Source organism: Solea senegalensis, linkage group LG17 (assembly GCF_019176455.1).
Source record: "Solea senegalensis isolate Sse05_10M linkage group LG17, IFAPA_SoseM_1, whole genome shotgun sequence".
Classification (NCBI taxonomy): domain Eukaryota; kingdom Metazoa; phylum Chordata; class Actinopteri; order Pleuronectiformes; family Soleidae; genus Solea; species Solea senegalensis.
Window position 1 is genome coordinate 18020516 of NC_058037.1, and position 11166 is coordinate 18031681.

An 11166-nucleotide genomic window follows, 5' to 3' on the forward strand; every position below is an offset into this window, starting at 1 on the left:
CACTATTATTGAATTTTAATGACCAAGGACACAGCAATCTGCCTTTTAAAGTGAGGGTGTGTTTGTCAGCCCCCTCAGCCCTCAACTTTTTGGTCATGCCTCATCACCTCTGTGCTCGACTCCCTCTACTGATGGCAGACTATAAACCCCCACATAACACTGAAATTAACAAACGCTTGACATTTGTACCATGTCCAATTACTCAATATCCAAGGCTGAGCACATGTTTAATCAACATTCATATTCCCCAGGGACAGAGTGCAAGCTCACTGCTCCACCACCCCAGCCACATTAGGTCCATCCCCCTGGGCCCTCTTGGCAGGCATTACTGTTTACCTTCTTCCAAACTCCACTGGAGACACTGTCCTGCTACCCCCCCGCCCCACACACACCTCCTTGGTTCCTGCTCTGCACATGGTGGAGCCAAACCAACCTCATGGGGGACTCTTTGTTGGAGAGCAAGAGATCAATCCTCCTGCCACAAAGGGGGTCAGGAGGACAATAGCAACAGCTCTGACAGTGCACGTTTTGGCTCTTCCTTTCACTGACATGACCTGATGAAGTTCATCAGTCCAGGATGAGGGTCAAGAGCAGTTTGCATGAAGCAGTGGGAGATGTGCTGCTCTAGATCCAGTGACTAGTTAGCTCATTTATTTATGCAGTGTGACAGAGAGGAAGTCTATAGCATCCAGCATCCAAAACACAGTGGATGTCGATCAAACAAGTTTTCAAAGATAAAAACACAGTGTTACAACATAAAAATTCACTATGATGTCATTGTATTCCACTTAACGGTAGATTGTGGGCATTTGATGACCAATCACTGCTACTAACCCATTTTGTGACGACCCCGAGTGGGCGGGGTTGTGTAGGTGTGCCTCTCTCCCTTTCTCTCTGTTTTACACAGGAATGCAATCAAGCTTATGCATCGCAGGTGTGTGCAGTTTCCAAGGATAGACACACACACAGAGACACACACACACACAGACAGACAGACAGATAGACAGACACACAGTTTCTTAGTTTCACTTCCATGCACCTGCATTTACAACTGATCCATCTGATTACAGAGGTTATATTTAGTTTAGATTATTATTTTGATCATAAATAAATGTTAAATTGCCGGCATCTCTCTTGTACCTCGTTGTTTTTGTCAAGTCATGTAAGCCAGTCTTGACAATGTCAACATCTCATGTAACCACACAACCAATCGCTGTCTTCACACTGTCTTCACACTGTCTTCTGTCTCAAATAAGTCTTGTGATGACAAAAACATTACACCCATTCTAGTACTTAAGCAAGTAGCAAGCATGTGTCCTCTTTGAAGATGTGCAGTTCATGTTTGCATGTCCATAGTCTCATATCTTGTACTGGAAGAATAAATACTGTGTTGTGATCACATATCCTGCCAGGATACAAACAACAGCCAAACAGTATCTGGGAAAAGTTATTTAGTAATAATAATGATGATGACAATACTGTTAATGATAATAATAATTACAATAACAATATTAATAATAAATTCACTGTCATCTGAGTCCTCATCTAAAAAGCTTTCTTTTCTATGAAAGTATGTGCATGCAGACACAGACCTGAACGTGTGCTGTGTAGGAATTGCCAGATTGCTGATCAAACAGAGGATTACATCTGTATGTATGTGTGGTGCAGATATAAGTGGATGTGTCAGCAAATGATGGATGACCAGGGGAATGTGCTGCATCCCTGAAGTCTTATACAACCAGCCCAATTCCCCATCCATCTGAGCCTGCCCCAGCTACCTCATCTGTCAGAGAAAAGCCATTTTCTGTGCACCCATGCATGGTGCTTAAGGTTATTCCATTTCTTCATTACAAACCATGGGGTGTGGCCTTCCCAGTGTACTGTATACCAGTCTCAATACAAATACAAGCATCTATAACCAAGCTGTCTGTATTTATAATTTGCTTTAATTCTCATGTCACTCAGGCATCATTTCAGTGTCATCAGATATTTCTCGGTGAAATAATTAAAAGCAACATTCAACCTTAATGAATATGAAAGGAAGTGACACAATAGGAGCCAATATTTACACGTCAGGGTGCATGTTGTGTGGGGTTAATATGAGACGGCTCATGTTGGAAGACACAAGGAGACAAAGACAAGTCCACCGTCATCATTCATCTTAGTCAGCGGACAAGGCTGGTCCAATCTGCATGACCGAGGTAGTGACAAATGCCACTGTTGGTCTGGGGCGTCGCATCTCCCCGGATTCATTTCCCGTTAATGTCACATCCATCATAGCCGCCCACTGTCCTGTCATGTCGCAAGAGATGAGACTGGTCATCGGTAAGAATTAATTGGAAGGACAAGAGCGAGGTGATGAGATTGAGACAGTGTCCTCTTGGCCGCAGAGACTTGCAGATGAGTAAAGTATTTTGGGTGTTTGAAGAAATTCCAAATTTCTTTATGCAAAAAAGAACTTTTGCATAAAGACCCTGTTCATTTGTGCTGTAAATGGCAGAAATATCATTCTAAATGTTGCTATTTTGACTCATTCAGATATTGGAAAGTCTATTGAGACTATTGCTTTGCTTCCTCACCACTCCACCACAAAATAAAGACATGTCTGTGTGTGATTTAAAGGATTCAGTCCATGGAAGTGCCCTGTGATGTTCTACTGCCCTCTAGTGATAAAACCTGCCACCACATTTGTGTGAAACCCAGCGTGATTGGTACTGTGTTTACAACTCTATACTTCACATTGGTTTGTATATGTTATATTTGTTATTGTATATATTGAACATCCTTACATATCCATCATTCTGACACGTCACCAGTCCATCACAGACAAACAACCATTAACACCTACAGTCAATTTAGAGTGTACAATTGACCTAATTATCATATTGCATGATTTTGGAAACTGGAGAACCTGGAGAAAACCCACACACACCCGGGGAGAAAAACATGCAAAACAGGGATTAGGTTAAAAGTGGGATGGAATATATGATACATGTATTTAAAATATTTAAATGGGTCAATCTATAAAAGTGATTCTGTTTGCAACTATTCTTAACTAGTGATTTATTTAGTTTTTATTCCATGTTTGAGTCATCTATTTTAATCTTTGCCCAGCAATTACACTGCCTGGCCAAAAAAAAGTGGCCACCTAAATAAAAGGGTGACATGGTTGGAGCGCCTTTAGCTTTGATGACTCACTCATTCACTGTGGCATTGTTTCCATAAGCTACTGTAATGTCACAAGATTTATTTCCATCCAGTGTTACATTCATTTTTCACTAAGATTTTGTATTGATGATGGGAGAGTCGGGCCACTGAGCAAAGCCTTCTCCAGCACCTCCAAAGATTCTCAATGGGGTTCAGGTCTGGACTCTGTGGTGAAAATGATGTCTCATGCTCCCTGAACCACTCTTTCACAATTTGAGCCTGATGAATCCTGGCACTGTCATCTTGGAATATGCCCATGTCATCAGGGAATAAACAAATGCATTGATGGAATAATCTGGTCATTCATTATATTCAGGTAGTCAGCTGACCTCATTCTTTGGGCACATGATGTTGCTGAACCTAGACCTGACCAACTGCAGCAACCCCTTACCTATTTGCTTAGTTAAATCCAGGTGGTGACTTTTATTTTGGCCAGGCAGTGTATTTCACTGTTTTGAAAAACATTTTTAAAATGATGTGAATACATGTAACATTGTTCTCTCTCTCTCGGGGCCTCATGTATAAACAGTGTGTGCACACAAAAAGGCGGCATATGCTCGCTTTCACACACACACACCATGACAGCATGAATATACTCAGCGTGAAACTTTGCAGGTGGAGGCGCTGCAAATATTAAGCTCTGAACTTATCACAGTGATTCAAAATAATATTATTGATGTGTCTACATTTGACAAACCATACTGATACACAACATAGAGCTAGCATTGAAGAAGAAACACACACACTGTCAGTTTGTGTGTCTATCCAACACAGATTGTGCTTTTTCTGCAGAGATATTTTACTTAAGTAACTTAAGTAAACACATAACAAAATAATAATGCTACATTTGAAGTCCCACAAATATGAAAATATCAACCCAATTGTTTGTTTAGGGACACAAAAAATACATTTTCCATCAAACTGTCTTCTAGGAAACATGAAATGCACAGTCCTCAGCCAGACACTGACATGTGTGGGAACTGAATGGAATTGACAAGTTCACAGAACAGTGCTTCTGAATGCAAGTGAACAGAGGACCCGGTCAGAGGAGAGGATGGAGCTTCTTGACAGCTCTCTGATAACAAGCTACTTCAGAGTGATTCAATCAGGCAGCTCCGCCCCTCAGCCACGAGCCAACACATACCCATTGCTGTGTGTTACAGCGATTAGCTGCACACGCATGATGAGAGATGAACGAATTTGTCATCATTTGCAATATTCCACACAGAGATGGAGCTGCAGCCAGTGATGGGTTCAGGACTTGTCATGTCCCAGGGGCAGTTTGCAATGTGTGTCTGGGTGTGGAAGGATTTCTTTCCTCCTATGTAAACAAAAATCTAACTTTCAATTTGTCAGAAAATTAACGGAAGAAATGTAAAATGTTGTTGCTCCAACATATTCTCAGTTTTCCTTTATCTTGTTTCTTTTGTCTTATTTTCTCGTCTTTTCCTCGTGTGATTTGTTTGACTTCCTGACATTGTCAGATTGTATGGGTGGCGTGGGCTGGCATGCTAATGCATCACAGTCTTAAAAATATAACCAAGGTGAAATTAAACGGAAGCAACACTTTTTGTGTACGTTCAACTCTTTTGAAAGCAATGTATCTGCAGAAGAGACACTGCTGCAATTTCAAGATGGGATGCTATTGATTGATGTGTTCAAGATATTATAGTGCCATGGTCCACTGTGAAAGCAGCAATCAAACAAGAAGCTCAAGGATAACTCACTTACTAGAATCAGAAGCTAAAAACGTGCTGACTGTGCTATGTAGGGTGAAATACCTCTGGAATATCATTCCTGTCTAAGAAACATTGTAACTGTCATGCTCAGCCTCCGCCTCCTCGTCAGCACAGCCTTCTTATGCCCTGGCTCTGGTTGCAGATGGTTCCAGTCTACTCTGCTGTAACATCATGGTCCACCTCAGTTTACACGTTAGTGTCTTCTTGTTGTTTGTGTTTTTTTGCCTGAGAAGTAACTCCTGTGCTCGGACCTGACCCTTTTCATCGCTGTCTCTGACGATTATCCTCATTGAACTTCCACGCCTCCTCGCCTGCCTGCGCTTTGGTTGGAATGGTGTCACAGAAACTATGTGAAGATAACTTTCTTCTTTGATTTTAGAAAGGAGGAGTTTGGAGATTACCCCGAAATAAGAAAATGCAGATTGATCAAGGTCAGGCTTTATTTTATCGATGGTTGCAGCACTTTTGAAAATCCTGGGCACTTCATGAGTGGTGAGACTGCTGTTAACAATAGCCAGTACAGAAGGTCCAGTAGTGTAGTGGTTCTAAGGTGGACATACACTGATTATTATTTTCATTGTAAAGGTCCAGCTCCAACTGTACACTTTAAGAAAAAAAGAATACCTTGCAACTGTCTCAGGAGTCCTCCGGGATAACATATCCCGGAAACACTCCTTCTTCAGTCGGACAGCTTCCCTGACCACCGGTGTCCACCACGATGTTCGAGGGTTACCGCCCCTTGAGGCACCCAAAGCCCTGGAGCCACAGCTCTCCACTACAGCTTTCACAATAGAGTCTTTGAACACTGCCCACTCAGGTTCAATGTCCCAAGCCTCCACAGGGATACAGGAAAAGCTCCGCCGGAGGTGAGAGTTGAAGCCCTTTCGGATAGGGGCATCCTCCAGACGTTCCCAGTTCATCCGCACTACACATTTGGGTTTACCAGGTCTATCCAGATTCCTCCTCCATCCTCTGACCCAACTCACCACCAGATGGTGATCAGTTGACAGCTCTGCCCCTCTCTTCACCCGAGTGTCCAGAACATGCGGCCTTAGATCAGATGAAACGATCACAAAATCGATCATCGACCTTCGGCCAAGGACACTCTGGTACCAAGTACACTTATGAGCGTCCTTATGCTCGAACATGGTGTTTGTTATGGATAGTCCATGACTTGCACAGAAATCCAATAACAAACGACCACTCTGATTTAGATCAGGTAGGCCGTTCTTCCCAATCACGCCTCTCCAGGTTTCCCCATCGTCGCCCACGTGCGCATTGAAATCTCCCAGCAGAACTATGGAGTCCCCCGACGGAGCCCCTTGCAGGACTCCATCTAGGGCCTCCAAGAAGGCCGGGTACTCCGAGCTGCTGTTCGGTGCATAAGCACAAACAGCAGTCAGGGCTTTCCCCCCCGCAACCCTAAGGCGCAGGGAGGCGACCCTCTCGTCCACCGGGGTAAACTCCAACACAGCGGCGCTCAGCCGGGGGCTTGTGAGTATCCCCACACCCGCCCGGCACCTTACACCCTGGGCAACTCCAGAGAAGAATAACTTCCAACCCCTATCCAAGCTCCGGCTCTTTCCCCTACAGCGAGGTGACGTTCCATGTCCCCAGAACCAGCTTCTGCCGCCCAGGTCCAGTACGTCGAGATCCCCGACCTTCACTGCCACCCATGTGGCAGCGCACCCGACCCCAGTCGATCTTCCTGCAGGTGGTGGGTCCACAGGAGGACGATGAAGACGCCACGGGACTTGTTCGAGCTGTGCCCGGCCGGGCCCCGTGGTCGACCCGGCCACTAGGCGTTCGCTCACGGGCCCTCCATCTGGGCCTGGCTCCAGGCGGGGGCCCCGGGCTTCCTCCGGGCAGGGTCACTCTCTTCCTCTGTTGTTTTTTCATGAGGTCTTTGAACCATTCTTCGTCAGGCCCCTCCCCTGAGACCAATTTGCCTTGGGAGACCCTACCAGGAGCACTAGACTCCAGACAACACAGCTCTCAGAATCACAGGGGCACTCAAACCTCTCCACCACGGTAAGGTGATGGTTCCCGGAGAGGACCATTATTATTATTTTGTAATTAAAAAGTCGATATCAGTAACTGTATAAACTTGTAACCTGATACAGTTGTTTCTGCTGCTGGTCTCTATCTCTCTTCTGTCTCTACCTCATCTCCCTCTTGTCCTTTCTCTCCCCCCATTTTCTGTCCCCCACCTCTCCACTGTCCCCCATTTTTCCTTTCACCCCAACCGGTCGAGGCAGATGACCGCACATCTCTGAGTCTGGTTCTGTCAGAGATTTCTTCCTGTTAAGAGGGAGTTTTTTCTCTCCACTGATGCCTAGTGTTTGCTCATTGTGTGAACTGTTGGGGTTCTCTGCTCTCTTCGATGTTGTCTATGTACAGTGCCTTGAGATAATGTATGTTATGATTTGGGGAGGCAGGTCGCCACGTCTCCTGCCTCCCCGAGAACTCCGGGTTCACCACGACACATCTCGGCCGTGGGAACTTCCCCTGTCTCGATCCTCCCTCGTGAGTCTGCTCCTGCCAGTATCCCCCCACTCACTGTCTCTCACCCTGGGCTCTCGCCATTTCCCGGCACAGCTGCATCGGCAATAAAAACCCTGTTAAAACTGTAATCTGTCTCCTCTGCATTTTCGGGTCCTCTACATAGTCAAACCGCTCTCATTCGAGAGCCTAACAGGTTGGAAGATCAAAATTAGTGAATGGGAATATAAAAGGTGGAGCAGAATTAGTACAGTATTTACAGTCATTACTCTTGCATGAAGGAGGAAGTTGATTATGAATATTAACAATTTTGCTGGTGAAATAGTAAGAGATAATTTATTACAGCTGAGAGAGAGGATGGATTGATGTTCTTGATGTTTCTGAATGTAATGTAGCAGGGTGCTTTAATTTTGAACAACGGTAAGTTAACAGTAAGTGATATAAGTTTGTGATCTGACAAGGGGAAATCTGATATAGTGTATCTGAGTGGTGATACGCCAGTGCAACAGATGAGATCCAGAATATGTCCTCTTGAGTGTGTGGAAGTGTTGATGGATACCGAAACTGTCCAGGCAGGATGTGAATTATTTTGTAAAACAGCTGTCTATGTTGTCCATGTGAATATTAAAGTCCCCTAGCAATATTATGTTGGGTGACAGAGAGCTTAAAATGGCAACAAAATTCGAGAATTCATTTATAAAATCAGAGTTATGTTAAGGTGGACGGTAATTAGCAGCTAGAAAGGTGGGGATGGTTCCGTGGATTTTCAGTGTAGTAGATTCAAATGTGTGAGGGGAGACAGGGAGAGAGGAAACCTTGTATTTCTCATTATATAGAATTGCCAGACCGCCTCCGTGTCCTGAGGCATGAGCATGACACGTGTAAATGAAGCCATGTGGGATACACAGGTTAAGTTTAGTGTAATCATTGGGTTGCTGCCATGTCTCAGTCAGGCACAAAAAGTCAAATTTATGATCATTCACTAGATCGAGGATGAGCTGTCCCTTGTTGGAGATTGAGCGGACATTAAGCAGCCCCATGGAAATGCTGCTTTCACTGTACTAGTCGTCACAACTATGGGCTAGTCAGCAAAGCATTATCTCTGCCTCTGCTTATGATGGCTTTAGGGTGATGGTGATTTTTGGTGACATGGACAGAGATGGAAGAGGCCGAGCAGTAGCATGCTCAGCCCACAAGAGGTAGGAAGGGGCAGCAGGCCTGTTGGTTATTCCAACAGAATTAGATTGGATAGAAAGGTGCAAAGCATCAACAGGAACAGCAGCATCAGCAGGGACAAGACTTTGTGAGATGGAGCCAGTGATCTGGGCAGGGTCCTGCTGGGGAGACCATCAATTTGTATTAAAAGCAATGAAGTTAATGAAGTTTTGGGTCAATATGCATGTTCTTTTCCTGTTAAGATGTAGCCCATCATGTTTAAAGAAGTCCCACTTAGTCCAGAAGGAGTTAAAACTACTGACAAAACCAAGACCAGTGGCAGTGGTAAAATTTTCCATCCACTGGTGGAGACTAAAGAGACGGCTAAGCGCTCAGAGCTCATTGTCAGAGAGGGGGTGGGACCAGATAAAATAAAGTTCCTTCCCAGATTTTCGACTGAGGTGGCGAGAGACTCAAGGTCATAGTGGAGTTTAACTGAATGCCTGGACATTATGTCATTTGTGCAAGATCACAGTGTGGACAGATGGATGAATGTCTAGGAGAGCTGGGATCAGTTCAATAAAATTGGCCGTTTTACCTCCAGAGAGACAGTAGGTTATTGCGCTAGGGAGCCTTACAAATCTTACAATCAAGTCGCCGACAATTAAAATCTCAGGTCAGACTGTACCGAGGTCATCATTGTAAACGGCAAGCTTTGGACTCAGGTGATGACCAATAGGACGCGGGCTGGTCGTGGTCAGGGGCACCTGGTCCGAAGCCTGCACATCAACAGGTGGCTTTTGTGAAGGAGCAGGGGACGCTGGTGAGTGACAGGCGAGGTCGCTTGCCACTGGGGGCCGTCAGGGAACACAGAGCCAGCAAGACGCAGACAGATGGGGATGGAGTTTTGCAGGAACTGTCAGCTGGAGTGTGCAGAGGCCTGAGTGGAGACTTACATGCCAGGGCTCCGTGAAAGAGCCCAAAGCGGAGAAATCAACTCAGAAAGTGGATAAGGCTGAATGGAAGGAAACTTACGGACAGGGGCCTGAGTCAGGCCCGCTTCGGAGAGATTGGCTCAGGTAGCAGTTCCTGGTTTGCGGTGTTGTTAGCAGCGCCGTTAGCAATGTTGTTACTGCCGCAACTGGAAACTTTTGAGCGCACAGGTGTGTCTTGAGTCTAATCCCCTGAGATGATCTCATATATCACTGTCTGTTAACTGCTGACTGTCTGGTTTCTCTGATCTCTGATGAGTAACAGTAACAACAGCAGCGATGTGTCTGTCAACAGCAGAGAGTTCATCCAACTTATTATCCAACTTATATAAATTGTATAAACTGCATCTATTTGAATATTTGTGCTTCTTTTATGCCTGTATTCTCTGTGGTTTGCTCACGTCTGTGTCAGTTGGGCTTCAGTTGTTACAGGCAGGTGATGTTGATTAGTATAGTTACTAATGCTTATTAGTATAAGCATTAGTAACTATACTAATGCTTACCTGTAATTAGCTTTGATAAGACTGATGTCTGGATCCACACATACAAAAAATAGGTACAATTACTGCTAGTAGCACTTTAGGATTTATACCATGTACAAATTATGGGAAATGGGAAAAGGTTCACAAGCACTTATATGTACTGTGTGTACGGTATGTACTGTATGTACTGTGTGTACTCACAGAAGCAGAAAGCTGACGATGAAAATCTGTAGTCACACTGTGCAACATGTAGTGGATTGGAGAAATAATCAGTATTAATCAGATTATTTTGAAATGGAAAAACAGTGTTGCCTTGTGGAATAAGCAGCACTAGGGGGCAGTAATCTGTTTTTGTTTTGTTTTCATAAGGAATACAAGCTTTTAGTTTAACTAATATACAGTGGCCCAAAACAATTGAAGAAGAGAGAAGATTGGATGGCTGAGAATGGAAACAATTCGTAATCATATTAAATTATGTCACTTATCAACATTTATCTGGTGATCTCATGTGATTTGGAGGTCTCAATGACAAGCAACCACCAGTGGACATGGAACAGAAAAAGAAAGAAAGACAATAAATAACTGTAACGATAAGTCATCTTAGAGAGCTCACCTGTGGTGCACATCATCCTTGTTTATCTTAAACACCACTGCCCAATGAAGCAGCATTAAACATTGAAAACCTAACCAGCTTCCTTAATCATTCAAGTAGATCAGAAACTCACAATTTTCCTTAGTGTCCAGGAAGCCTGAAAGGAAGTCAGCGTCTACAGATAAGACGACTTTGAAATTCAATTTATTGACCTTAAAGATATATAGAGCTTTGCCTTCCACCTACTCTGTCTCAACAGCACTTAAACAAAGGCTTTAATGTTCTTCAGAAACAGTTTTATTAAACTGACTTAATTCAGAGTCAGGGGGCTTTACAGTCCACTTATATCACCAAGAAGATTTCAATAAAAACTAATGAACTGCACTCTGCAGAATAACAACCTCATAACACCCCAACTGTGTAGACCCTCCCTCTTTATTTATATGATATTATGTTTTATTATTGTTAAATCATTTAGTGTTGTCTGTGATCTTATT